This window comes from Balearica regulorum, chromosome 3 (genome assembly GCF_011004875.1).
Source record: "Balearica regulorum gibbericeps isolate bBalReg1 chromosome 3, bBalReg1.pri, whole genome shotgun sequence".
In the NCBI taxonomy this organism is placed as follows: domain Eukaryota; kingdom Metazoa; phylum Chordata; class Aves; order Gruiformes; family Gruidae; genus Balearica; species Balearica regulorum.
Genome location: NC_046186.1, coordinates 98919418 through 98945342, shown reverse-complemented (window position 1 = coordinate 98945342; position 25925 = coordinate 98919418). Strand labels below are relative to the sequence as shown.

At 37.7% G+C, this 25925-nt stretch overlaps 1 long non-coding RNA gene across 2 annotated transcripts; it reads right to left on the bottom strand.

Annotated features, from left to right (window-relative positions):
* LOC142601088 (uncharacterized) lies at window positions 1-24556 on the bottom strand. 2 transcript variants are annotated; one of them, XR_012834689.1, is made up of 4 exons: window positions 24207-24556; window positions 14587-14699; window positions 13574-13632; window positions 1-1870 (listed from the first exon to the last, which is right to left on the bottom strand). It is a non-coding gene; the product is annotated as an uncharacterized LOC142601088 (long non-coding RNA). The 2 variants fall into 2 exon arrangements; XR_012834688.1 differs by lacking the exon at window positions 1-1870 and having other exon boundaries at window positions 11576-13632.
* Between the last annotated feature and the right edge of the window lie 1369 nt (window positions 24557-25925).

Genomic DNA, 25925 nt, shown 5'->3' with positions numbered 1-25925 from the left:
AGTCTGAATGAAGAAATATAAGCAGGTTTTACTATCTTTTTTTTTTTTTTTTTCCTCCTAAATAAGGCTCCAAGTTTAGGCTCAATTTTATATCAATGCCATGTAGACACAGTGTTCTAAAAGGGCCATTAGCCTGATTCGGTGTGACAATTCTCATGTTACTTCTTCACCATAGTAAATCCTTTAACCACTGAAATACTTTATACGTAGTGTAAAAACAAACGAAGAAAGTAATCTTTTGGATTTCTTTTTTCAAATTTATTTCAGTAGGAGCTGTAGCCCTATAACTACATGATCACTTTGATCCATGCTCATGCTGAAAGGGTTTGCCCTGTCCTCTCCTTCCACAGCCATTTCTCAATTTCTCCCATTTTTCACCATTACTCTGTGTGCAGCTTTGCATTGAGCTAAGTCACTGGAGCACAAGCTTTTTTGGGGGGTGCCGGGGATGGGGACAAGCTGTAAAACAATGCTTTTTTATATAATGGCTGTAAGCAACGTGCTGGATATATGCAGCTTTGATACTTCATTTGGGAACTACTTCATGATGTAGTATGCAAAAAGTTAATTCCACTTTATTCAGATAAAAATATAGGCAGGATGAAGCCTAGGTAAAAGAATAAATGATGAGAATGAGAAATGAAACTGTGTTAAATATGTATTTAGAATGGCAAGTGAAATCCTACCATAGTGGTAGTAAATGCTAGTGTCAGGACCTGTTACACTTGTTATCTTTGTCACTGTCTTGGAAAGAGGATTTAGCCACTCAGTAAATTAACAGCCCCAAAATTGCTATGAGTCTGAAGCTCAGTCATGACAATGACTTAAAAAAAGATGTCAAGGTAGAAAGGAAAGCTGGGAAAGAATTAGCAATGCAAGGCTATTCTTTTATAAAACAAACAAACAAAACTTGAGAATGAAGAAACTATCCTGAAACATTTTGTTCTCTACAGGAAAATGATTCTGGGGAAAACACAATACTAAGAGACATCAGGTTATGTGAGTGTACGCCAAATGGACATGAATTTGTGAAACAGTCTGGATATTAAAAGACTTCATGCAGTTTTGGGCTGCTTATTAAAAGTCATCTCGTGGCAAAAGCAAAGATCACTAAGATGAGCCAGTACTGGGATTCTGGACACCACCCTACAATAAAGATACTGCCGCACTGGAAGGGGTTTAGCTAGCATTATTAGGGCTCTAAGCATTGATTTCTGAAGTTTAAAAAGCTAAATGTATGCAATTTAGCATGACTTTAAATTAGTAAAAAATTTAGGGCTTAAACACGTGGAGAAGATCTTTCTATCATTTGTTGTAGCTCCATTGACTTAGTTTAGTTGCAATTTTCTGGGCCAAGTCAAATTATTTAGCTGGAAATGTGGACAAAAGCAATGAGGTAGAGTAAAACACAGAGTAAATGTACGTTGAAGATACACATACACACACATGAGATCCTTACAGTGTGATAAAATTGGCTGTGGAATGGTCTACTTAGGGAAAAGTATAAATCATATTGTTTGGAGCTTTTAAAGTGATTCTGAGCAAAGCCCAGCATAGCGTGCTGAAGTGGAGTGATTACTGGCTGGAAAACGGGCTGTATTCCATAGTCTTTCCAAATGCTGTTATTCTTTACAAGAAGCCACATAGGAGAAGGATTAGGTTTAAGTATTTATGTATGAAATAAGCCATAGAGATTCAAAATTACTTTAAAATCAAAACCAGATTTATGCATCTGTTGTTGCATTGTCTTCATTGAAGACAGCACCTTTGTAGACTATTTGTGCCCATAATTGAAGTTTTGATACCCAGATGTTGGTCTGTAAGCTTGGTAAGACCTCTGACAGCAAATTAAGGAATCAGCTTTTCGACTCTATAGAAAGATCAGATTTGAAGTCTTTTTCTTTAAAGAGATTAAAATAATGTACTAGCTCAACACATCTACAAATCATCCTGATCGAAACAAAGGACCAACAAACATTGAAGATACATTTCTAAATTTGAGTCCTGTTCAGCTAAATTCTGAATTTCCCTCACACCTATTGCTCTTTTTTCAGCTTATCATCTAAATAGCTTCTATCCAATGGCATCAGTAGTTATGCCCAAGAGTTATTTGGAGTTTCAGAAATATGTAAGCTCAGATTTTGAGGTTTCTTTAGATACAGGAAAAGAGATACAGTCGCTGCAACAAAATGTTCTGCACACCACACGTGGTAGCCAAAACTAAACTAGCAGGATGAAAACACGCCTCTTGGCAGAGATACAAGGTAACATGCATAAGCAAAAGCTATGCCCACAGCCACCATAAAAACTTAATCTTCATTTTGAGACCCGTGTGTTTCAATTCATTCAATATAGAAGCTAAAAGGCAAACATAGTTAACAACATATCCAGCGTCACTGGATAGTAAGGAAAGATGGGGGAAAATGCACAGAAATGTTCTTGTGGCTCTGTTGTGTTGGTCATATTTGGCTTTGAGAAAGAAGCTTTGCTTTCTTGATTTGCAGAGGATTTCTAGACTGCTAAATTGCACAATGCTGCCCTAATGCTAAGCTTTAAACTGGCAACACTGATAGAGGTCACTCAGTCGCTGTGTTTTGGTAGTGTTAGTGTTACTCTGTGTTGAATCAGTCAGCATATGTTGTCCTTGGGTATAAAATAGAGTCTTCTTTAGTCAGATATTTGGATGCAGCAGATACTATCTTTGAAATTTAATTTTCCACTTTTCCGCTCCAGCAATAGTCATAAACAGATGTCAAGGCTTGAAAAACGATTTCTGATGATACCATGGCTTCTCACATTTCATCATACCATACTTAAAAAGAAAAGGGAGAGGAGACAGGCTGCTGATAACCACTCGAAAACAAACTAAGATGTATGGTCAGATGGAGAATTACAATGAAATATGTTGATATTAATGCCTGTTTTTCACTACAGGATAAGCAAGAGGTTTCTCAAGAGTATTCTGTTTCTACGCCCATGAAATGTACGTACGATGGGACAAGTTAAGGGCTTGTATTGAGAATAGTGCTGCGCAGTGAAGACAAAATGTAGAGGGCCAGAACAAACTTATCAATTTACTCAGTTCCCCATAGACATTAAATCAAGCGTCTCTTGCTTCAGGAAAGTAGAATTTACTTGCAGATCTACAATAAGGCTGCACATAGGGCAAGTACCTGTTAATTTCCAATTATCTCCTGCAATTGTACACAAGTTTTCCTAGTAGCCCGGAAGAGGAAGTTAGTGAGAGGATGGACAGCGTTTTTATGTTTATGTGGTATTAGAAGGTGTCCAAACACAGCTTGTGTCTCTGGGAGATTGTTCCCCTCCACCCCAAGAAGTACTTGCCGGCTTCAGGAGAAGCGTATAAAAACATATGGCAGAGAGCAGAGCTATGCACATAGTTTTATTTTAAAGATGAAAGCATTTCAGTGTTGTGTTGTTTCATCAAATTGCCAGGAACTTGTTCTAAAGTTCACTGCATTTTATTTTGTGTGCCTGTGATCACGTGGCAGTGCTTAAACCACATCCCACGGGTTTGTCGTGTGCAATCTTACCTCTTGATGGCTGTCCTGACAGAGAGTGATACCTTAAAAGCAGTGACATCTAGATAGCCAGTCACTTGCTGGAGGCAACCCAGTTGTTATAACATGAAAGTGTAACTTTGGTAGCTTGTTCTCTTGCTTCCCAGCATGATGAACTTAGAGCCAAAGCCTCAGGCCTTGCAGAAAGCTGTAAAAAGGCCCTTGAGCATTTCTTCAGGAGGAACTCTGATGTCCCTGGAGGGAGCCAGCCAGGTCTCCTATTTTCAGCAGAAGAAAGCAATTTGCTCTCCTTCAACTTACTGTTTTTATTGTGATTCAGATTAAAGCAACAGTTGTTTTCCAGGGACCTAGATGTGCGTTTTGCCTGGCTCGTTGAACGAGGTGTTCAGCAAGCTCTGGTCCCTTCCACCCCAAACCGTTCTATGATTTGTGTGTTTGTCCTCTGTAAATGATCTAGCTAGGTCACAGGATGAATTCTTTCTGGAGGTCAGATTTCCCTGTCTTCTGTGAGCAAGTGTAGGACTTCCTGAGATGTCTGCCTGCAAGTGAGGCGGGCAGTGGCATTTTCAAGGTTACGGCTCAATGCCCAAGTCAGAAAAGGGGACCAGTACTCCAAACAGCATAATGATTCCGGTTCTTGATCATTTAATTTCTTCTAGCAACACGTATTTGAAAGCTCACATGTGCCTGTTGTTGCTCATGCTTAACTGAAAATAAGCTACAAAAGCTCCCAAACAATTCTGAGCACTGGCCCACCTGCCCAAATCCCATTATCGACTGGTACATCAAGCTACAAAATAACGCTGCAATTGCTGAAGGAGCCCGTGCTATTTTTCCATAAAAATCATCTCATTTCTTTTAGCTTACACAGCTGTCTTTTGCTGTCTTGACATAACTGCTTCTCGATTAAAATTCTTGGCACAGAACAGCCTTGACTTATGTGTACATCATCATTTTGATTATTTCTGTTCCTCAGGGGAACTGAAAGCATGTAATCTCTGACTTGTAAAGCAGTCTTGTTACAGGTATCTTATTTTGTAGGGTTTAAAATAGGGATGTATTTGGTACGTTCCTCTGATTTAAAAGAATATTCTGGTAAAATACGCTTTCTAACAAGGTGGTTGTGAGCTGGTTGTAGCCACAGACCTAACCAAACACATGTCCATTGATTGCACGGTAACTTGGCGGCTTCTCCCCACGCCCAGTTCGGTTTGTTTTTCCTTTTCAAGGCAGTCTTGTCTTGATGAAGTCAGATGAAGTCCGTCCCGAGTCACTGCTTAATGTACCTTGATTCTAGACTGGAAGTCACTGATTTCTTTCGAAATGTGCCTCTTGCCCACAACAAAGAGTTTCAACCTTTCTTTGCTCTGCCAGCTGAACACTGGTAGCGAGCGGCGGGTTAGCATACCAGCCAGCCAAGCTGCTCTATTAGGGTGCTTAATTTCAGGAGCTTAACTTTAAACACCAAGCTCTAAGACAGCTCTCATTAGTGTTACACAGCTAACTCGTAAAGTCTCTCAGGTTCAAAAGACTGTGAATCGATAAACACTTTCCTTTTATTTAAACCGGAGCTTTAGAGTTATCTATGAATCAAATTATCACCTCACTGAAACCAAAATTATGTGTGTTAAAATATTAGTGTTTTTTTTACATGGCTGTGTTAGTCTACTTAAAAGTTGGTTAAATGGTATGCAGTAACTTTCATAAAATATGTGGAGGAAGTTACCTTATGTATCAAATTTATTTAGGCAAAGTCATAAAAGAGAACATTGAACAGAAAAAAAAAATAGCATGGAACTATATGTAAATTGAAGTTCGTCCAAAAATGTTGTTTTGTTGAAACAGAAGTGTTTCATAGAAAGATCTTGACTTAGGGAGTGATTAATAAACCCAAACAAAAATAACAGCAACATATTTAAACATTCTGGTTTTTTCTGCTCTAAATCAGGTCTTGGTAAGGGCTAAAATAGAATTTAATGTTTATGTGTCATCAAAATAAAAAAGTTTGCACAACACTAAAAATTTTTTCCAGTTTAATTTCAAGAGAAGCGTAGAGAATTTCTTACTTTCTGTTGCAGAACAGGAAAATATTCAGAACTCTGAAATTTATAAAGGAACAGAAATCTGATTCTTGCATAACTGTAACAGTTATATACCTGTATACTTTCTCATTATATTGTTTTGTAGTAAATTAATTCAGTCTTCTTTATAGGTGACTTTATATTTCTGTGCTGTAAAAATCATGGCTGGTGTTTTCTAGTTAAAATGCTTCAGTATTGTAAACTCAGTTATACATAAAAATCTTACCTTGCGTTTTCTGCAATGAAACCAACAGTTCTTGTATGAGAAAGTTAACTCCAGTTTTTGCTTATGAAACTAATAGGCTAGATGTTATAGGCATTGTGAAATAAATCATTTTGTAGAGCCACTTAATTTACAAGTTCTGTCAGTCATTAGAATAGAGAATTCCAGCATTTAGTTATTACACGCAAATGTTCATAGTGAGAAAATATTCAGTATTATCATTGAATTAAAATAAAATGTAAAGTATCTGCTGGTGTGCTTATGGCAAACAGTCAGACAGACACATGTGTATCCAATATCAGTACCTACAAAGGCAGGAGTCTGGAGGAGAAGTTGGAACATCTACTGCTAGGAAATGATCTCAGGGTGATTTTCCTTATCAAATTATCAATAAGCTGGCCTCTTGATGGCATTTTCTATGGAAATATTGTGATTAATATTTTTGAAACATTTTTATTAAAATTCTACACAACAAAACTTGTTACATAGAAATAATAGAAACTGGATTATGCCTGGTACAAATTCATTATTGTAATTAATTAGCTAAATTCAGTTTTGTATGCAGCCAGGCTCTTTTGAGTTCCTAGTTACCTTGCGTATATGTAATCTGTTTGCCGTTGTAAGCATACCCTGTTTCTTTAACCAGTCGTATTTCTTTTGTCTCTTCTGAAGCATCCATATTTGGAGTTATTAGTATCTCTGGGGGAAAAAAAAAAGTGAGGGGAAGAAAGATGACATGAAGTCCATGAGCAAACAGAAAATACAAAAGAAATAATATTCAGGACCACATCTTGATAAAGCGTTGAAATTTTCCAGTGTACTTTGTTCTGGTCTGTGCATGTGCAAATTGATTTTTTTTTTTTTTTTGTACATGTAACAAATATATGGTTGCAGCCATATATTTTAAGCGTACCTAGATATTAAAAAACATGATTCATGAAACACAATCTACATTGCCTACACTGTCAATGTAATCTATACAGTTATTACCATCGAGATTTTAACAAGAAAGTCTGGTTTCTTATAAAGTTAAACCTACATTTCTTGAAATTCCCCTCCTTCTACATTACCATTGAGTCTTCTGTAGAAAACACGTGCAAAATCATTCCCCTGATCAACTTTGCATTTAACTGCATTTGGTGTTACAGTGGTTTAAACAGTTGGAAAATACTGTAAATGTTTCAGATCCCTTACCTGCAGAACATTCATTTTTTGGAAAAACTAAAGCTCAGAATGATAATTTTGTAAAATATTTATTTTGCAAAACATAGTCAAACAGATAACATTAATGGCTATATCATATAATTAGCTAAATTCTTTCTGTGGTTCTGTAAACTTCAGCCAGGCTTTTCTCACTTGCTTTTTCTGCCTTGGACAGAGACCTTCCGTTGTGTAAAGCTCCACTATTGTTTTATTGAATGGCGGAACATGGAAAGAACAAGCAGCGGGCATCTTTAACCTCACTTCACCCCACACTGGTTTTAAAATACAGCTGATGTTCTTCAGTAGAAAAATGAATGATACTATCAAACAGCCTGGAAAGTGAAATAAGTGACTGCATCTACCAGTTATTCAAAGTAATCCATTACATTTTACAGTAATGTACTATAAATCAAGGTATTTCGTGGCCAGTTTCATTTATATCACCTTGACGGCCAAAGAGAGACAAATATTTCACGTATTTCTTTATATCCTGCTGGAAACACTGAAAAGGTCCTGCCTCAGTGTGAATCATGGTCAAGTCTTATAGGTATTTTCTGTTATCTCTTGGAGCCTCATCTTACTGCTGTTGAGGTCAGTAAGAGTTTAGTGATTGAAAACATGTTTGCAGTGATAACATCCCTCTACTCACTTAATAATCAATTCAAACAGCTAATAGCTCTAAAGGAGGGTTATAAGGAACCCTCTTATGTCTGTCTCGCTTCCTCAGTTGTTAAACATTTTACTTAAAGAAGTGCTAGCTTCTCAGCATTCTTATTAATTGATATTCTTGATCTCAAGGTGGGCTATAAATAGTACCCTTCTGCTGTCTGTGATATGCAGTACTTCAGTTCTCTCTTTGCATGTCTGCTCTTCTTAAAAACCACATTTTTCCCCGTATCTTTTATATGCAATACATGAACGACTGGATTCATTGATTCCAGTATATGGTGGCATTTGGAATTTACTGAGCAGATTTAAGTTTCAAGCAAGAATCTTCAGCTGTTAAACTGAAAGCCTGCAGCGATTTTTGTATTAGGAGGTACTACAGCGGACACAAAGGCAACTGCGGTCCGATGCAGACGTGTCTGGGTCAGCTCACTTTGGATGGCACGAGGCAGAACCAGGTCAGCGGGGCATCAGGGAACTCCAAGAAGCAGAGAAAATGCTTTGTGACTGAAACCGAGTAAATAGCCTGTGATGCGCTGTACTGCTGTGAATGATCTACAGGGATCAAAGTTTGCTAGTTTAAGACTAACTTGAGTACCTTTTTGTGACACTGAAGTAATTTGCGCGGGTGCAGTAAATGTCACTTACCTTCCTCTAATACGTGTATCTAGCTTGCCAGTTTTCAAAGAGCAGTTCTCCATTTTGACAGGTATTTGCTGCTTTTGCTTTCCATTCTAAAAGGAGCAAACCTCCTTCTGCCTTCTTACTAATGCAGTGGCTCAAAATCCAGTGAAGTTTGAAGTCAGAACTTAACTCGGCTTTCTTTAAACACATGTAAAGATTTCTCGTTATTGTTTTACCCCAACTGCCAGGGATGTGATTGTTAGAACAGAAACAAAAGAACATACATTTTCAGATTGTATTTCCATACTTTCAGCTTTGTGGCTTCTTTCTGACAAGCGAACAAACCCCATCACATACCGAGTAAATGTTACAGGAAAAAAATGACTCCTGAAACATATTAGCTGCCTACAATGACAGCCCAGGTCTCAGTTCAAAGAAAGTTGTCCTGAGCATCACAGACACCTTGGAATATGTCCTTCCCACATTCCTCTGAAACCACGGGCAGGACATCCTGCACCATAAGAACAAGAGCCTGTGGGTTGTTAGGAGCCAGGAAAGAGCAGCACTGGAATACAGGAGAGAAGTTATACTTGAGCAAGAAAATATCAGACCTTTCTGCTGGAGTCCAAACTACCAAAATGATTCCTGAAATGATTCAAAAGACTCGTTTGTGTTTTCTACATCATTTGAAACATATTTAAAATGGTATTATATGACTGTAGGATAATACATGCTGTTTATTTCAGAAGAGAACCATCTCAGCTATATTTTTATCTTGATTGGGCTTGAGCTTTTATTGTGAGGTCTCAGAACAAACCAAACCTATAGGAATAAAACCTAAAAGCAAATTAATATGTCCTTGGCAGTTAAATATACATATATATGCTATGCTATTTACTAGGTTTCAGTCACAAAGTGCAAACTGATAATTAATGCTGTTAATTTCTCTCTCAAATACTTAACTGGAAGATGTTTTGGGGGCATGGCACTGCTAGCGCTCAGAGATCTTTTCGAATACCAAATTGTATTTCTCTAGACAGTGTGTACTCTGTTCTCTCTTACTTGTTTAAGAAGAGGGCAGATCAGAGGCTATGGAAATGTCCATGGATATGCATCCAAATCCAGTCCTGCTATGTTTGGTGAATAGCAGCTGTTTATGGGTGCTATTTACTTTGAATATAGAGTCAAGACAGGCCCCACCGTTAAACTACATCTGTTGCAGGTGTTCTTCTCCAGGTACATGAGCTTTGCCACCTAAGAAATACTCACATTTTCTTTTAACTAAGTTTGTTTTCTATTCATTATTTACTTTACTTGCTGTATTCATCCTAAATTTGTTATATATTTAATGCTCATTCAGGAAAAAACATTTTTGCTTCCTCCATAGAAAGGCTAAGAAATCAAAATGGTAGTAGTAACTCAAAGAGATGGACAGCAAACAAGTGGTAGTTTTTATCATGTGGGTCCTTGATAAAGTGAACTAAGTATTTCTGATAGTTTTCTTAGTGAGTTTTGCTTGAAATCTTCCTTGTGATTTTTTTTCCAAAGTTGCAAACCAATTTTGTTCCAAAGTTGCTTTATTCAAACCCATGCTACAGGACAGTGTCTACTGTCCTTAATGCCAAAAAACTGTTTGATGGTATCAGAGACAGAAACCCTCTGAGAGAATGCAATATTCCACTTCATCAAAAAGAAAACAAAATGCTTTGATTCTAGCAGAGTCTGTTCCTTTTCTTATAAGGACTGAAGATATTTTGGCAGCTATGCTGCATTTCTTGTGATTTGTGGTATTGTTTATTATGAAAACAAATTGCCCACTATTGGAGGATATTGAGCCAAATTTGCTGATGTCAGTGAAGATACCCTGCAGCTGAAAGGAGGTGGTTGTAATCCGTGCAGGAACTTAAGAGGCTTAGAAAACTGCTGCAGAGAAACTTCCCAACTTTGCAACTTTGGAACATTTTTAATTGGGAACCCCTGGCAGTATAAAGTGAAAGTAGGGTCCAGCTTTTGGGTTGGGTGTCATTTTTAAATGGAAGGGGTAGGGCTGCACCAGTGTCTGTCAGCAGCAGTCTCCAAGAGCAGAGGGTAGGAGTCAATCTTCTAATGAACAGTGGCTCACCTGTGGTGGATCAGCACATACTTAAACTGACCTCAGCCCAGTACCTGCCGCTTCTCTCAGCAACAGCATCACCATGAATGCTAGGGATGTCATTTCTCCAGTGCAGGGAAAACTCTGCTCCATCTGAGCCTTTGCTCTGGGGAAGGTAGATGAGTGCTAAGAGGAGACAGGGCTTTTGTAATGCATCCCCTGCCTTTGAGACACAATCGACTCCATGCTAAATCCTGACGAGAAACACAAATTTACAGCTTCTTTCCATAACAGTGTAGAAAAGCGGATTTCCTAAGCACTGCTGATTATTGCTGCCCAGCAGGGGAAATGCTGAGCCATAAAAAGTTGCATCAGAACTTTCCCAAGCCCTGAAAAGATCAGAAAAGGCACGGCCAGGGGAAAATATGAGAAAGTTTTATTAGCCCATTCTATATTGTGCAGTACTTTTGTAGGAGCTTCAGGGAAGGGACTGTTTCCCAGCTGTTTGCTGGGTGAAGTTCTGTTGTTCCGCATGCTAGGTAATGGGATGAGGAGAAAATAGCTCATTTGCATTGATGGTAAAACATCACGGACCCCTTATTTGTGAGAAATATGATGTCTCAAATTTGTCTATTAACTAGTACTTGTAATAGCCACGTGTCACTACTGCACATTGAACTGCATTACCACCTCTGTGATCCAGCATCGTAATCATATTGTGTAAAGAGAACATTTTCATAGTGAACATAGCCTTGCTTCATATCTAGTTATATGAGGTTGTGACAGTGTATTTTCACAGCAATTAGTTCAGTCAGTTCCATTAAATATGACATGTTGCAAGCCTTTCAGCTTCACTCGTTTCGAGTCTGAGAACCTTTCACAGATCGACAGTGGGATAAGGAGACAGCGCTGCCCTCTTTCACCTTGGAATATGGAAATGTGGAAATAATACAGACTGTTTGTACTTTACGTCTTATTAAGATTTGTATCTCTCATGTATATACCCTAAACATTCTATATGTGTAATTTGTGAATGTAATATGCTTTATTCCCAAACCATCTGACTTGCTGGCCCAGTATGAAGCCCATGCAGGGCTCCGCTGGATTGCTGCTTGCTGGATTCGTGTAAACTCTAGTCAAAACCTCTCTTTTTTTCTTTCTTTTTCTTTGTTTTTTTTTTTTAATTAGAAATGAGCTGAAAGCAATAAAATAGTTTTAATTTCACAAATGGACTCTCCTTGGGAGATTGGATTAGATCTCAGTTTCCCTCTCCCTTTAAGGGCAAAAATATTTTAGCTGAAAATTGCATAATTATCGTTCTTTTACCTAAGGCAAGTTCTGCCAGTGAACCACCATCAAAGGTATGCATTTAAGCAGGAAACCAGCATTTCTGGCTGGAAAGAAAAGCAGCATTATCTCTACTTTGTTTACTTTAACTGGACCAGCAACGATTTAGCACGAACACGGGAGTTTTGCCTGCACATAGCTAAGGGGAGAGAGTGCCTAGGAGAGGGAAAGAGATGAAGTCCATATGTTAGATATGGGTGTATATGCGTTCATGCCTTGCTTAGAAGGTTTAGTATACATCACTGAGCAAAGCTGTGAGATGTTATCTCATTGCCAATACATCAGCCTGTTTTGCTTGGATGAAAATTGACCACCCTTCAGAATGCCAAGTCATTTATCAAAATAAAAGATCCAAAACTATCTGTGAGAGGCAGAGCACTGGGTAGGTTGAAAGCATATTCTGGAATGCATTTAACAGCTCTGAGCTTCATGTTAAGAGAGGTAGAATCCAGCTGCTATTAGCACTTTCCTCTATAGTCCCATAGGAAAATTTGTTCTGCGAAACTCAACTGACCGCTATAACTATAGAAGGAGAAGAAAGAAAGTGATAGTAAGTGGGCTGTGAAACCTTATCTTAAATTGGTCTAGTAATATTTGGGAGAGGTACTCATGTTACTGCTTTTACAACTACTGTGAACGGGTTAAAGCTTTTTGTTACTGAAACCACATGGAAAATTAATTCTTTGTCAAAGAAATTGATACTTCACTCGGCATGCTGTTACAGCTTAAATAATTTTAAAGTGAAAACTGAGAGGGTTTGAAAAATCGTCTTGCTCTAAAAATATAGGATGCAGACGATTTCATGAAGGACACTTTCACAGAAGTAAAATATGTAAAAGGTATTGTGAAAAAGTATTTTCTCGATATTCCCACGTTATCTACTTTTGTGCTGTTAGCATACTATTAAATGCAGTGGTGTTTTTATGTGTAATATAGGCGTCATCCAGATCCCAGGGAAACTGATGGAAAGAATCTCACTGACTTCAAAGACCTTGGAATCAAGCCCTTACATAAATTGGTAATTAAACTTGATTAGTAAGTAAGGTTGGCCAATGGAAAAAGTTTACCAGATTTATAGCTTACTTGAATAATAGGTAGTGGAATTAGTGAAGGTCTTGCAACTTTATTGCTGGAGTTCTGTCTGACCACAACACAGCATGAGCTATGGGCCTGTATTCCTTTTCCTCATATTAATTCCCTGGTTCATAGAAGTAAGGCAAACATTTCTTTCTAACATGAATTTTTATTGTTTACATAAGACAGGCTTCCTTTTCATTAAAACTTTTGTTATGTTTCCTTTGAAAAACAATGATATAAATTAAGGGAAAGGGAGTATAACTTGCATTAATGGGATGAAATGAAAAAAGGAAGAATTATGCAGAATATCAGGGGAAACATCCTGACAGCAAGGTCTGTTAGAGTACTGAATTGTCTCTTGCAGGAAGGGGAGGAAGCCGCGTCACTTGAGACAGTTTCGAACGAGATTGGATGAACCACAGAAAAATCCAGTGTATAAATGAGACGGGGAAATGGGCTGGATCACTTAGTAGACCTACTGTGTCTCTGATGTCTAGAAGAATGTTAACAGTTGTACAATTTTAGGAAAGCCTATGTATGTCTAGGCTCGACTGTGGTACTGATTATACTAAACAGTTTACATTAGGCAGTTTTCAGTAACCCACATGTAAAGCTAACTAGGAAAATCCTCAAGGAAAAAGAAGTCAAAATAAGATGAAGACTAAAGCCCTGTAACTCTGAAAATGGCCTCAATGTGCCTATACCTTCTGCTTCTTACCTGTTTGTCTCACTGTGGTATAATCATTTGACTGTCCAAGTGGTGGGTAGGATTCTGACCTAGAGGTGTGAAAAACAGAGGTTGAGCGAGGTCAGTATTTGGCTGAGGGTGCTCACTGTATTAACCTATTTCTCTGGTTATCAATGCTTTGGTAGCTTAAACATATTGTATTTGCACTGATCTGGCACTAAAAGAAATCCAGTATATTTTTAGGGATAACTCTATTTTCGCAACTAGATTTTTGGTTCCACTGATTTAGTTAGTTGACGTCTGCAGCTGCCTGTCTTATTTTATTTGGTTAACAGACTTTGCTGTGTGTATTTAACCTCATTAAATGGAGGGTCTATGCAATAAATCCTATTAAATATGGGGTAGATAAGAACATTACGTACCCCCAAAAGCTCTCCTAATATGCCATGAAAATATTATTTTCATTAACATGAAAAATGCTGCTGCAGAATGTATTTTGGAAGGAAAAAAAAAAAATCTTTTCCTCACAGCTTACTTAAAATTATTAAGGTGTTCTTTGAAGACCATCACAGTATGGCTTAGAATTAATCAACTGACTGTTCCTAAACACCATTTGCCAGGAATAATCAAGCAGGCATATGTTCAACACTCAGGAAACATTTTAGAGGATTAAAAATCACAGCGAGGAGAGGAATATGAAATCCTAAACCTTGCCCTGCACTCAGACAAGCAGACAGCCACATCATGAGCAGCTGAATCAGACTTCAGGAACTGCTTGCACAAACTATGAAGATGTCTGGCAAGATAAAATGTACCCTCAGCTGGAAGAAAATGATTCAGTGGTCACATGATGTCCCATGGCTGTAGCTTTAAAACAGACTTTCAGAAACATATTCGACATGTGTTGATGATCACGCAGATGAAAGCATGCATTGTACAGATGGGGATTCCAGTGTCTTGCGCAGAGCCTTCAGGACTTATGAAAGAGGGCATTTACAGTGTACTTTTAGGACAACCGTGGAGGAAAAAAAAAGTGCCTTTACCAGTCAGTACAGTAGTTATGAGAGCCTTGTTTTCTTGAACATACTGAAGTATTCACATGTACACATATGGTATTGGAGATTAATTCATCTGTCCCTTGATGCATTCCTCATCACTGAAATAGAAAAACAAAACAGAAGAAAATGGAAAAGACTGCTGTGGAAAGAAAAGCCCCATTTTATTCAGTCTTAAGCATGACAAAGAAAAAAAATGGTCAGGGTCAGGCTTTGAATTATTTTTTTGCATGCCCTGTGGGCTTGAACGCCCCTAAGTTGTTTTACCAAGCTTTATGACTCGGTAAAACAACCCTAGATATTTACTCGGTATATCACAAAGGGATTTTAAAAAGCACGTGTAAGACAGAAAAAACCCACACGCTTTTTTTCTGCAAATTTATTTAATTTTTTTTAAAAAGGGGGCAAGGATGTGTGTTTCAGTCTTTTTAAATAGTCTCAGTTATAGATGTGTTATTTTCTCTGAATTTGTATATCCGAGGTACATTTCTTAGGGGAGGCCTTTTAAACCTCAAAGCAGACAAACAATTTTCTTAAGATTGACTGTAGCTTCAGATTGACATTCCTTAATGAGCCTAAGCCTCAAATCCTGCCTTGCTGAAAACAGTCTAGGTTCACCAAGGTTTCTAATCTTTCAGTTCAACTTTGAGATGTATAACAAACCCTCAGACCAGGCAAGAAGTCAAAATAAGCAAAGGTCTTTCTGGATTTTTTTCAATGTGTTCTCTGGAAACACATAAATCTCAGTGTAGGTTTTATCAGGCATATTTTCCCTTGGATCTAACCTAACCTTCTGATTTTTCTCATAAAGCTCCATATTTGTGTAAAAGCATGGACATTTATTTATTCATTAAGCTCATAAAAACTTAGTACAATCTGGGCAGATCTGTATTAAAGACGTGAACATATAAATAGGATGGAATAGACCATTTTGTATTAGGGACCTATTTGTAACTGTGAATTTAAAGAACCAGTCACGTTTTAGTAAATTATAAAATGTTTTAGCCATGTGTATATTTCGTAAGCACACAGGTATGGTTTTCAGTTGTGTTAAACCTGCTCTTTGGTGATCTAAGTGGGGTATACTGAAGGTGTGAACTGTATCTATAGAATTTAATGTTACAGTTAAGGCTCCCTTCATTTGCAAATATTTTCAGTTTCCAGGATGAATTTGTCAGTTGATTTATGTACATTTCTCAAAAGTAAAACTAGTTAAATACTTTTAAAATTAATAGTATAATTTGAGGCAGGACCAACTGTCAACTGAGATAGGTGGAATTACATCAGAAATTAAATTGGCCTAATGTTAAAATTATTAATATTGGCCCAGATACCAAAAATTTAACTCAGTTCTCATTCAGTCATAATTCCCATTGACCTTTGTCAGGTTTCTGCTTGCAGAAGTGAATAAAAAATGAGAGTTTGGCTCCCTAAGCTGCATGTTATTAAAATAAAATTGTTGACCTTTCTGGTAGATGATCACAGTGGCAAAGTCAGGTTTCTTGCCAGGTTGGCTGGCTATAAGATTAAACTTTGAGGATTTATAATTATAGTAAAAATTAGTTTTGCCATAGCATCCAAGCAAGGAAGTAAAACAGTTTAAGACAAATATTTTCAGTAGGTGCAGTCATTCCTGTAGAGATCAGATTTCCTTTGCGCTCTCTTTTCTATGCCCCGTAGGTATTAAATTCCACCTGGATGTTTGGCAGGACTAGTGATGTTCAGCGTCCCAAACAGTCAGCCACCAGAGGTAGACACTTTGCTCTAACATACATATCTCGATCTCTGCTTCTTGGGCAATGCCATCACAAATTACAATGGACCATTTAATTGTGTAATTTCATTGATCAGATTTACCACTGCCGTCTTTGTTGCTAATACCTGTAATTACGTTTGGACTTAATGAAAAGGCCACAGCAAAATGTCTGAGGAGCCCTATAACCTGGTCTTCCACATTCCTGGCCTTTTGTTTGTTCCAGGATTTGTAACACAGTAGTTGATAATGATAGGTGGTAGATGAGATAAGTGGTTTTACTGTAATGTCAGGAAATTAGTTTACTTGTACTCATGGCCAAATGTGTATTTCATCCAGCCATTTTACAGGTATTTGCTAAGGAATAATAAACAAGGAGAGAAATTCGACAGCTCTATTTCCAGAAAAATTTCACTTCTCTTTGCTTAGGTCCGACTTTAGCAAGTTGCTTGGTAATATGTGAGCCAGGTTAACAACTGTCAGAAATCAAAAACTGAGACAAATAGGCAGTTAGTTCAATTTGGCAGTATTGTTTTATCTGTGCTATGATTTCCTCATAAATAACACTTCTACAATTTTAGTTGTACTTTAAATATTAATGGTTGTATTAACATGGCTCTAGTGATATTTTTTTTTCATGTAGTTTACAACATTTCTAAGATACATTACAGGGTTGAAGCATACCTTTCACATCTATGATAAAGATCACAGTTGTGATAAGCAGGAGGTTGACAGAGCAGAGTCCTTTCAGTCAGAGGCCATTTTTCATTCGACTTCAGTGATATCCCTCCAAATGGCAATCTACTATAATCTTGGGACATAATATGTAACATAACCTTCCAGGAGCTGACCAAATTCCCATTGATTTTTCAATTCTGGATGTTGCCAAAATTTTGCATGAAGCAGAAATACCCTAGCTTTAGTTTCATCAAAGACATCGCAAAATGTTCACGGTGAACACACCTTTTGTGTGTTATTGAGGAGAAACAAAGTGTTATGGCTTTGGAGAAAGAAATTTCTAGGAAGTCACTAAAACAGGTTACAAATGAGACGGAAGACTAATACTTAAAAAGACAAAGGACTTGTGAAGGGTAATTTCACAGCCAGTGTTTCCCATTTGGAAGAAGCACTTAAACGTATCAACAAGACTTGTGGCAACATCTGCTGAGCACATTTTGATGCTATCATTTATAGCCACTCATTTTTACAGGGCATAACCATTTCTGAAACATATCTGTGTCTACAGTGCTGTAAACAGCTGAGAAATCTATCAGTTTCTTGACACCGAAATTACGTAGACTTGTTCTCTTCCTTCTTTCTGCTGCTCTTTCCACCCTTCCCTGGTCTTTGCTTATTAGTTTTCAGCAGGGTTAAGAAGCTGAATTGATTCAAAGAAGGGTTCAACCAGCTTTAGATATTTGTCTGTATGGGCCTTGTAGCAGAACGGATGGGACGAAGATTGAGTGGAACCTCTTTCTTTGAGCAAAAAAAAATTGTTATTAAAGTCACTAACTGCATTTTGTGGATCCTAAGATATGGTGGTGATTGAAATATTCTGGGTCTCTTACACTGATATCTAGATGCAATGTTAAGGTCAGCGTGGGCTGGTAGGGCAAAAGTATTGGACCTGCTTCTGAATTCCGTCTGTGCCATTTTACTCTGGACCTATGCATCCAATTATCTGAACTGTACACAATCACTAACTAGATTACAATATGCAAATGATGTATTTATATGTAAACCACACAACAGGGCACGTTCTGAGATTGTGGGAGACACATGCAGAAAGCTAGGTGGTGTCATCGAAGTGCTGAACATTGAAGCATCTGTATGAGATAATTGAGGGAGAGGTTAAAACTGAATTGCTCCAAGAAAATCAGCAGAACTCAAAATGCCAAGGATATTTACATTTCAAACAGTATATCTTTGGTTTAATATGTAATATGCTTGGGAGAGAGAGATATTCTAATATGTAGTGATATTGTCAGTTGTTCTCCTGCTCATTTTCACAGAGGACTTTCTGAAATCCAACAAGGTAGAGTAACAAGCATACCACAGTTTCATGAAGAAACATTTTGAGAACAACAATTCTTCCGCATGGAAATGTTACAATCAGACATCCAAATAAACATTTTCAGACTTTTTTTTTATTATTATTATTCTAAGGTATTTGGAAGGATTAGTAATAGACTCTAGTCCTTGTTTGCAAGCTAAAAAAGCTGTATCAAAAAACAAGCTAATAAAGAAGGCAATTTGATGTGTTTATAACAAAGTCAGGAATATGAGGAAGAGACGGTGAGAGAGAATTCTAATATTGCTAGAAATTAGTATGCCTTATATCTCTTAGTATGATTCTCCAATGAAAATAGCATGTTACTTGTTTGCGATTACTTCAGGCAAGTAATAAGTTTATTTTATTTTTTTATTATTTTATTATTTTTAAGCTGTTTACTGTTGTTAAAATATTTTTTTGGCTGATAAATCTGTTATACAAAAATATGTATATTACTTTATGGGAGTGATATAGAATAGTTTGGGTTGGAAGGGACCTTAAAGACCATCTAGTTCCAACCCCCCCTGCTATTAGCAGGGACACCCTCCACTAGACCAGGTTGCCCAAAGCCCCATCCAACCTGGCCTTGAACACTTCCAGGGAGGGGGCATCCACAGCTTCTCTGGGCAACCTGTTCCAGTGCCTCACCGCCCTCATAGGGAAGAATTTCTTCCTTATATCTCATCTAAAACTATCCTCTTTTAGTTTAAAGCCATAGTGCACTCTGTCTTACCTAAACTAAGTCAACTGACAGATGTCTTCAAAATTTATTGCAAAATGTCTGCCACCTGAGGTCATATTGTTAACTTTCTTTTTTGTGCTGGGCTCCTCAGTATAAGCTGGGACCTGCCCTTTTCAGTATATGACTCAGACTGTTCATTTAATACATTTAATTGAATGCTAAATGCTTTGTAGAGACAACTTGTACTTCAGTACATCTTATGCTTCTTGCAGTGCTGGAAGTCAGAGGATTTGAATTTTAAACATAGCTCTTTCTGCTAATGATTTCATGGTGTTATGCACTGATTTCTTGACAATCTCTTTTTCCTTCACTTTCTTATTTTATTTAGGCATAGGTAGAGAACGGACACTATATATATATTATTTTATTGGTTAATAGCTAGCATTATTTTAATCTATAAAATCTATACTTAAATATACCAGAACAGAGTTTTAGACCAGTCTTTAAAATGTGTTTGCACAACATTTTGTCACATATTTGTACCCATGCAAAACGTCATACATCCATGTGAAATTATGTTTTCCTTCCAGTCTTCTGAAAGAGTCTAGCAAAATTTGCCTATTTAGGTAAGCTTAGTTTTTCTCTAAAGAAGGTAACTTATGTTTAGAAAACTAATCAACAGAAATCCAGTGCAAATTCCAAGAGAGGATGCATTGTATTTAAAGAATAGCCTGCATGCTAGGCACATCTTTACTTTTTTAAAGCTTTGAATTGTTTTTTATTGTATAGCTATGTCCTCAGAGAGCTAAGATTTACAGCCCTCATTAAGGTTATTTATAAGACTAAATGACAAGCATACTAAAGGATCTGCAGCTGATCCAGTCAGCAACATACAGATAATTCAGATTTGTCCAACCTGGTCTTGTCAAGTCAAGCAAAACAAAAATCAATCAGTGAACAGAAGGAGTGGGAGTACTTGAGCTGAAAAAGAGTCTTTTTCCTGCTAGGGGACTGGGGCTGGGCAGGCTGTCCCCATTTTGTATTTCAGAGAAAATACTGCAGGAAGTGATTTTTTTTTTTTTTTTTTTTTTTTTAAGTGTTGAAAAAGCACTGACATTCTCTGAGAAATCCCCTTCTTGCTTTCATCTGTGCTGTCTTGAGAAGTGGCATGACAGTAGTGCTCGGGAATAGCTGTCTCAAAGACAGCCCAAGTCGGAGAATTGCTATTTGCCAGAGAATCACATTTCCATCTCACAGCCACTAATAATAACCTACAAAAGCATTCACTCTCAGTTTTAGATGACCTCTTGTGCTTGCTGCTGCCACTGAAATTAACAGCCAGTCGACACAACTGGTATTTTCCCTTCAACTGAGAACAGCTATGTGTGTGAGGCATGTGTGCCGTGGCTGAGGAGAAGAAAGCCGAGTCCCTGAGCAGGGGACCTGATCACCTCAGCTGTGGATTCCTCGCCACCTTTACTTCTCATTTGGCTGCACACGCATCGCCAAATAATGCAATTTCAAGATTTGGGTTGAGCTGGGGGTGGAGGTGACGGAAACTTAGTTCTGCTAGCTGGCGCACCAACATTGAGCTGTGTACTTCACCGAGCAGGGCCTGCTTGTGAACAGCCTTCCTTGAAACTTGCAGAGAATACCCCAACTTCATGTCCGATAACAGCTACTGAAAGGAGCTGATGGAGAACCAACAGCCATAGACTTTCTGCCTCGCATGTATTCTAGCTGATAGCTCTAACATGTGATGCGTGTCAATGTACCTAGTGCCATGACCTAGTCAGAGGCATGTGAGCCTGTTTCTGAACAGTTCATTGAGCAAGGAACTGGATTTTGCTTTATTAGCCTTGTTTTCATGCTTGCCTGGAGTGATACACAATGAGGTGGTTTCGGTTGAGTTGTTTTGAGCTTTTTTTAGTAACAAAACCTAGTTTGTTCTAAGTAAAAGCAGAAGCCAAATCTGCCAGTTAGTGGACAGAAGTAATGCACTACAATTTACATCTTGGGTCACAAAGACTAAAAAAAGCAAATTCCTTATATCATGTTTACTTCCTGGCACAGCAAAGAGAAGTAGAAAAGACTAGAACACGTTCATAAGCAGATGCTTGGCTCCCTTTGCCGGTGGCTCATTAGAATGCTGTGTAACCAGACTCTATACAGGTGGACAGTTAAAAGTCAATAGTTTTAATGAGTGCTTTTTTAGATCTATGTACCTAAGGGTCTCTAGGAGCTTGACCTTGGGCCAGAAACCAGTCTAATGTTTTAAGTCATTGTGGGCCTGCTAAGATGCTTGTCTTGCTAGTGACTAATTTATGAATCATTGTCTCCTCAGTCAGTCTTACTATTGCAAGTTTCCACAGTGTGAAGCTGCAAATAAGAGGAGGAGGAACTAGGACAGAGAAAAAGCCAGGGAAGAAAAATAAAATGGGAAAGATTTATTAGGATACAATATGGGCTGAAAGAAGAAAGAAACAAACTAACCAGAATTCTTTACAGTCTAATGTGAAGTTCAGCAAGGTATACTGCAAGAAACTGTTGGGATTCCGTGTACTTATTGTGTATATCTAGTTTGGTTGGGTTTGGTGATGGTCTTACTAAAATATCTGGGAGAACTAGAAAAAGTCCAATAGGAAGTAATATAAATCTTTGGACTGATAGACCTAAGGGGAGGAATTTTGAAAGGGGAATGAGTGAAGAGCACCATGAGAGAGCTTATGCAAAACATTTTAAAATAGCCACCAGTAAAATCATATCTGATTGTAACATGTGATGAAAGGACATGGAGGTTTAGAAGTTTCACATTTGAAACTGGTCTAAAAATACTTCACAAAGCCTTCATGTGCTCAAAAAATTAGACATCAGGTAAGTAACAAAAATACAAACAATTTAATCCAGCCGTTGCCTTCTTAGACCTTCCTTCTTAGGGTAAACATTTTATAGATGGTATTATAATCCCATCCATTGTGGGAGAACAGTATGTCATGTTAACACATTTAGTCATTTAGTTAGACATATCCTGGGGTTCCATTTAAAAAACCCAAACCCTTGCAACCAGAAAAGATACTTTCTTTCTGTATAAACTGAAGAAATTCATAGCAGAGCCCAGAAACAGCTACGCAATAAATTTGTGACCATCCACCTTCATCGTAGTAACACCCATAATGACAACTTCTTCTGGTGAGACAGGAAACCATGTAATCTCAAGCAGCCTCTTGCAGCTCTAGGGATACTTTTTTTCCACTGAAATGACACTAAAGACCAGGTGGGTGTCTTAAATTCACTTTAGAATATAATGGCTTATAAAACCAAAACTGTCACTGGTTCTTTGCAGCAGGTTTTGTAGTATTTAACATACAGATCTGCACTTTACCACTGTCGAGTGAAGGCATGCTTGAAAAATTGGACCAGTTTTTGTCTGAAGAACCTATTGCCACCTTTCCTTTTGTTTTTGTCAGAATATAGCTTGTTTAACACTGCCAGTTTATGAGCATACACTAGAAACGCAACAGAACAAGCTGGAAGCATTTTGGATGAAAGGCTTTTGTTGATTATATGTATAGAAGTGCCAACAGATCTTCAAATGGATAGCAACCAACACTGAACCTCAAAAAATTCAGACTGTTCAGTTCAGATAAGTATCCAAAAATTAGTCTGCTTAACAAAAACTTGTCCAAACCTCTTTGGTCTGGATTTCAGACTGGAAATGTTGCATGATCAGACTTTCTTATGAGTTTTCCAGTGCTCATTTCCTTTTGCCAACAAAGAGATATCATGAGAACAACTTCTTACAGTGTGGTGTGTCTGCAATTAGGCTTCTGCTCTTGGCTGAAAAAAAACCCCCTAAGAGTTAACTGAGCCTGTTTTGAACTTGTGCAGGGAATGGATTTGATGCAAAGTCCATCCCTAATAATTACATAGGAGAGATAAACCATATACTCTTATGCAATGAAGTCTGCATAGTATTAATTCCGTTGCAAGATTTTAAAGCCACTTCCTTTCTTCTTGTGACACTAAATTCCGTAGTTTCATTTTAAAACCGAACTTGGACTGCAGTTGAGTTCACTTGTAAGTGAACTTCAGAATAAGTCTACCAGTAGAAAAATTGCTAATGCAACAGAATTTTTTCTACTCTTCCCTTTTTAATGCCTTTTAGTGTAGAATCATATTTTGATCTATATTCCACACAATCCTTTTTATGAAAACCAAACAGACAACTTTTGTTTTCAACAGTTTTACTGTAAATGAAGCTACGAAAGCTGGCTAATGTTAGGAAAATGTATCTGAAAAAGATATAAAATGGAATGTAGTTAAAAATGTTAAATGTACAGGGGCCAGATAAGTCCTAAAGAAGGCATAAAAGCCTGCAGAATAAGAACAATTAAAAATAAAGCTGAGAATACTGCATCACTGGTGTAGGAGAAACAGTACCTCAGATCCTGAAGTCAGTGACACTGATTCCTGTTTTGTCTGCTGAGAGTTAGGATGAAGAACTAGAGCATTAAATTTTACAAAGTCCTAAAGTAAGTCCTAAAGAAGGTAGGTTGGTTAGAATATGCAGTTGAATGTATTTTACATGTTTCTAATGTTTAGGCATTTTGAAAACATAATACAAGAAACTACAGCCCCAATTAACCATGAAATTTAAGTATGTGACTCCTGTGACTCCTTTTTATTGGACCCAAACATTTCAAGTGACAGAAACTCAATGGACAAATTGTAATCCATGTTGTTGCCATCAGGTATCCATATGAGTGGCTGTAGTGACTCACACAGTTGCTATCATTTTCGTGCAGGCCAGTGGTACTTTTGTGGGCCCTTGGAAGTTCAGTACCATCTGCAATTAAACTTTTTTTCTTCTACTGACTAAAAATCAAATCACTAAGGGTAACAATCTATAAAGGTACAAAAATTTAGCTTCAAAAATAGAAAAACTAGCCATTACTAAATAAAGAACTTCTGGCAGAGATAGTGCTAAATCAGAGTTTAAAAGTTGGGGTTTTTTTTACATTCAAATGTCAGATAACTTATTTGTGAAAAAGAGGAACAGAATGCTGGAAAGGAGACTGTGCTTTACCCATCAGCAGCCTTTCCCATACAAACTTGCATACCTTGTTCTGTTTGGCTTTCAAGGTGAATGAAAAAGGCTTCCACACATTCTTTGTGTAATACTCTTTCAGTCAAAAAAAGGGGTCTTCAGAAGTGCAAGGACAGATTTTCCAAAAGTCTTGAGGTGACAGGTTCCATTTGCAGCATAAACTGTGACATAAAAATAGCTTTAAACACCTTCATACTCAGTTCCTTTGAAAATTGGAAGTCAGCTCCTACATATTTTCTGTGGTTTTCAGAATTTTGCCTACAGAAATAAGTAGTTAGTTTCATTTGTTCAACTCCAGTTCTCCATTTTCTTTGTTGCTTCATTTTAATTCTGTGTATTGCTATGAATGCACATCAGTTTTATTTGTACTCAGCATAGGTTCGCCAGCTGTTTTGTTTCCCATAGCTTTCTGTAAAAGGGAAACATCAGGCATATTTTATAGTTTACATTTTTTGTTGCCACTAGTCTGAATAATATCTGATAGACACATGCTGTGGAATTTGTCAGAAAAGGAATTCATCTTTTATTTCAACTGATTTCTGATGAAATTGTCCACTGAAGTAACCACAATGTCAGAGGTTAGGGAAACAACTCTTAAAAAAAAGAAAAATCTGGAGACCGCCAGACATTGAGAAATGTAGTTATTTCTCCAACTTCTCTCTCATCATGTACTTTCTTTCTGTTTCTATTATACTCAAGTCTGAGGTTTTTCTCTGAATTGTTACTTATAGTAACCTGAGCTGCTTCTGCCTTAAAAGCAGAAAATCATCCTGAATAGGACCATAGTTCATTAAAAAAACTAATGATCCTAAATATTCTAAGTGCTCAGGATGTTCTACTCAGTGGAGCAAGGATCTTCCCTGAGTAGTTACTTGCTGTAATGAATAAAATCACTGCATTTGTATCAATAGAATACCAAACCATGATTTTCTTCTTCACTCCTCCACTGTTCCTGAATGGATGCCATATACACAGACAGGAGGGAGGACAAGAATTACCCAGTGTGCTTTCTCCAAAAATGAAACCGTTTTAAACTAGTCTTAATAAACATTCTCTGCTTTGCTCTTACGCTCACCTTTTTTTTTTTATATTCTTGGCAAAATGCATACAGGCTTAAATCTTAGGTAGCAATGAAAGGAAGGCTTTTTTCAGGCACGAGTGTTGTGATTGTGGACTGATTTCTGAGACTCCTCGAAGACAAGAAGCCCGGCTGCACCTAGGGTAGGCATGAGGCTACAACAGTATCATATTAGTGAACTGGGTGCTGGTAAGACAGGGATAATTTAGAGCTCCAAGGGTAAGTTAGTCTAAGGACCTTTCTAGGTCCGGGGCGGGGGCAGCAGGCAAAAGAACACAAGAATCCAAGAAAAGTGCAAAGGATGGTTTAAGATGTGTTCACCCATATGCACCCTGCGTATAAAGATACTGTATGGAATTCAAGGTATTAGGGCAGATTCCACAGAGAGTGAAGTTGATGTAAAGGCTCTCTGCTGCCTTCCCTGACTGATGTCCGAATTAAATATTGACTGACCGCCCCGTAGGTATGAGTTTTCAGTATCTACTTTTGAATCTGCTCTTATGTTCCTTCTATGTTGTGTTGCAATAAGTAAGAGTTCATTTTAACCCTAGTTTCCCAAAAATAATCATTCTTGACAGGAACTTACACAAGGTAGTCTAGCCAGTATGTAAAGCACGGCACACTGGCAAATATGCCTTCCTACAGCATTTTTCA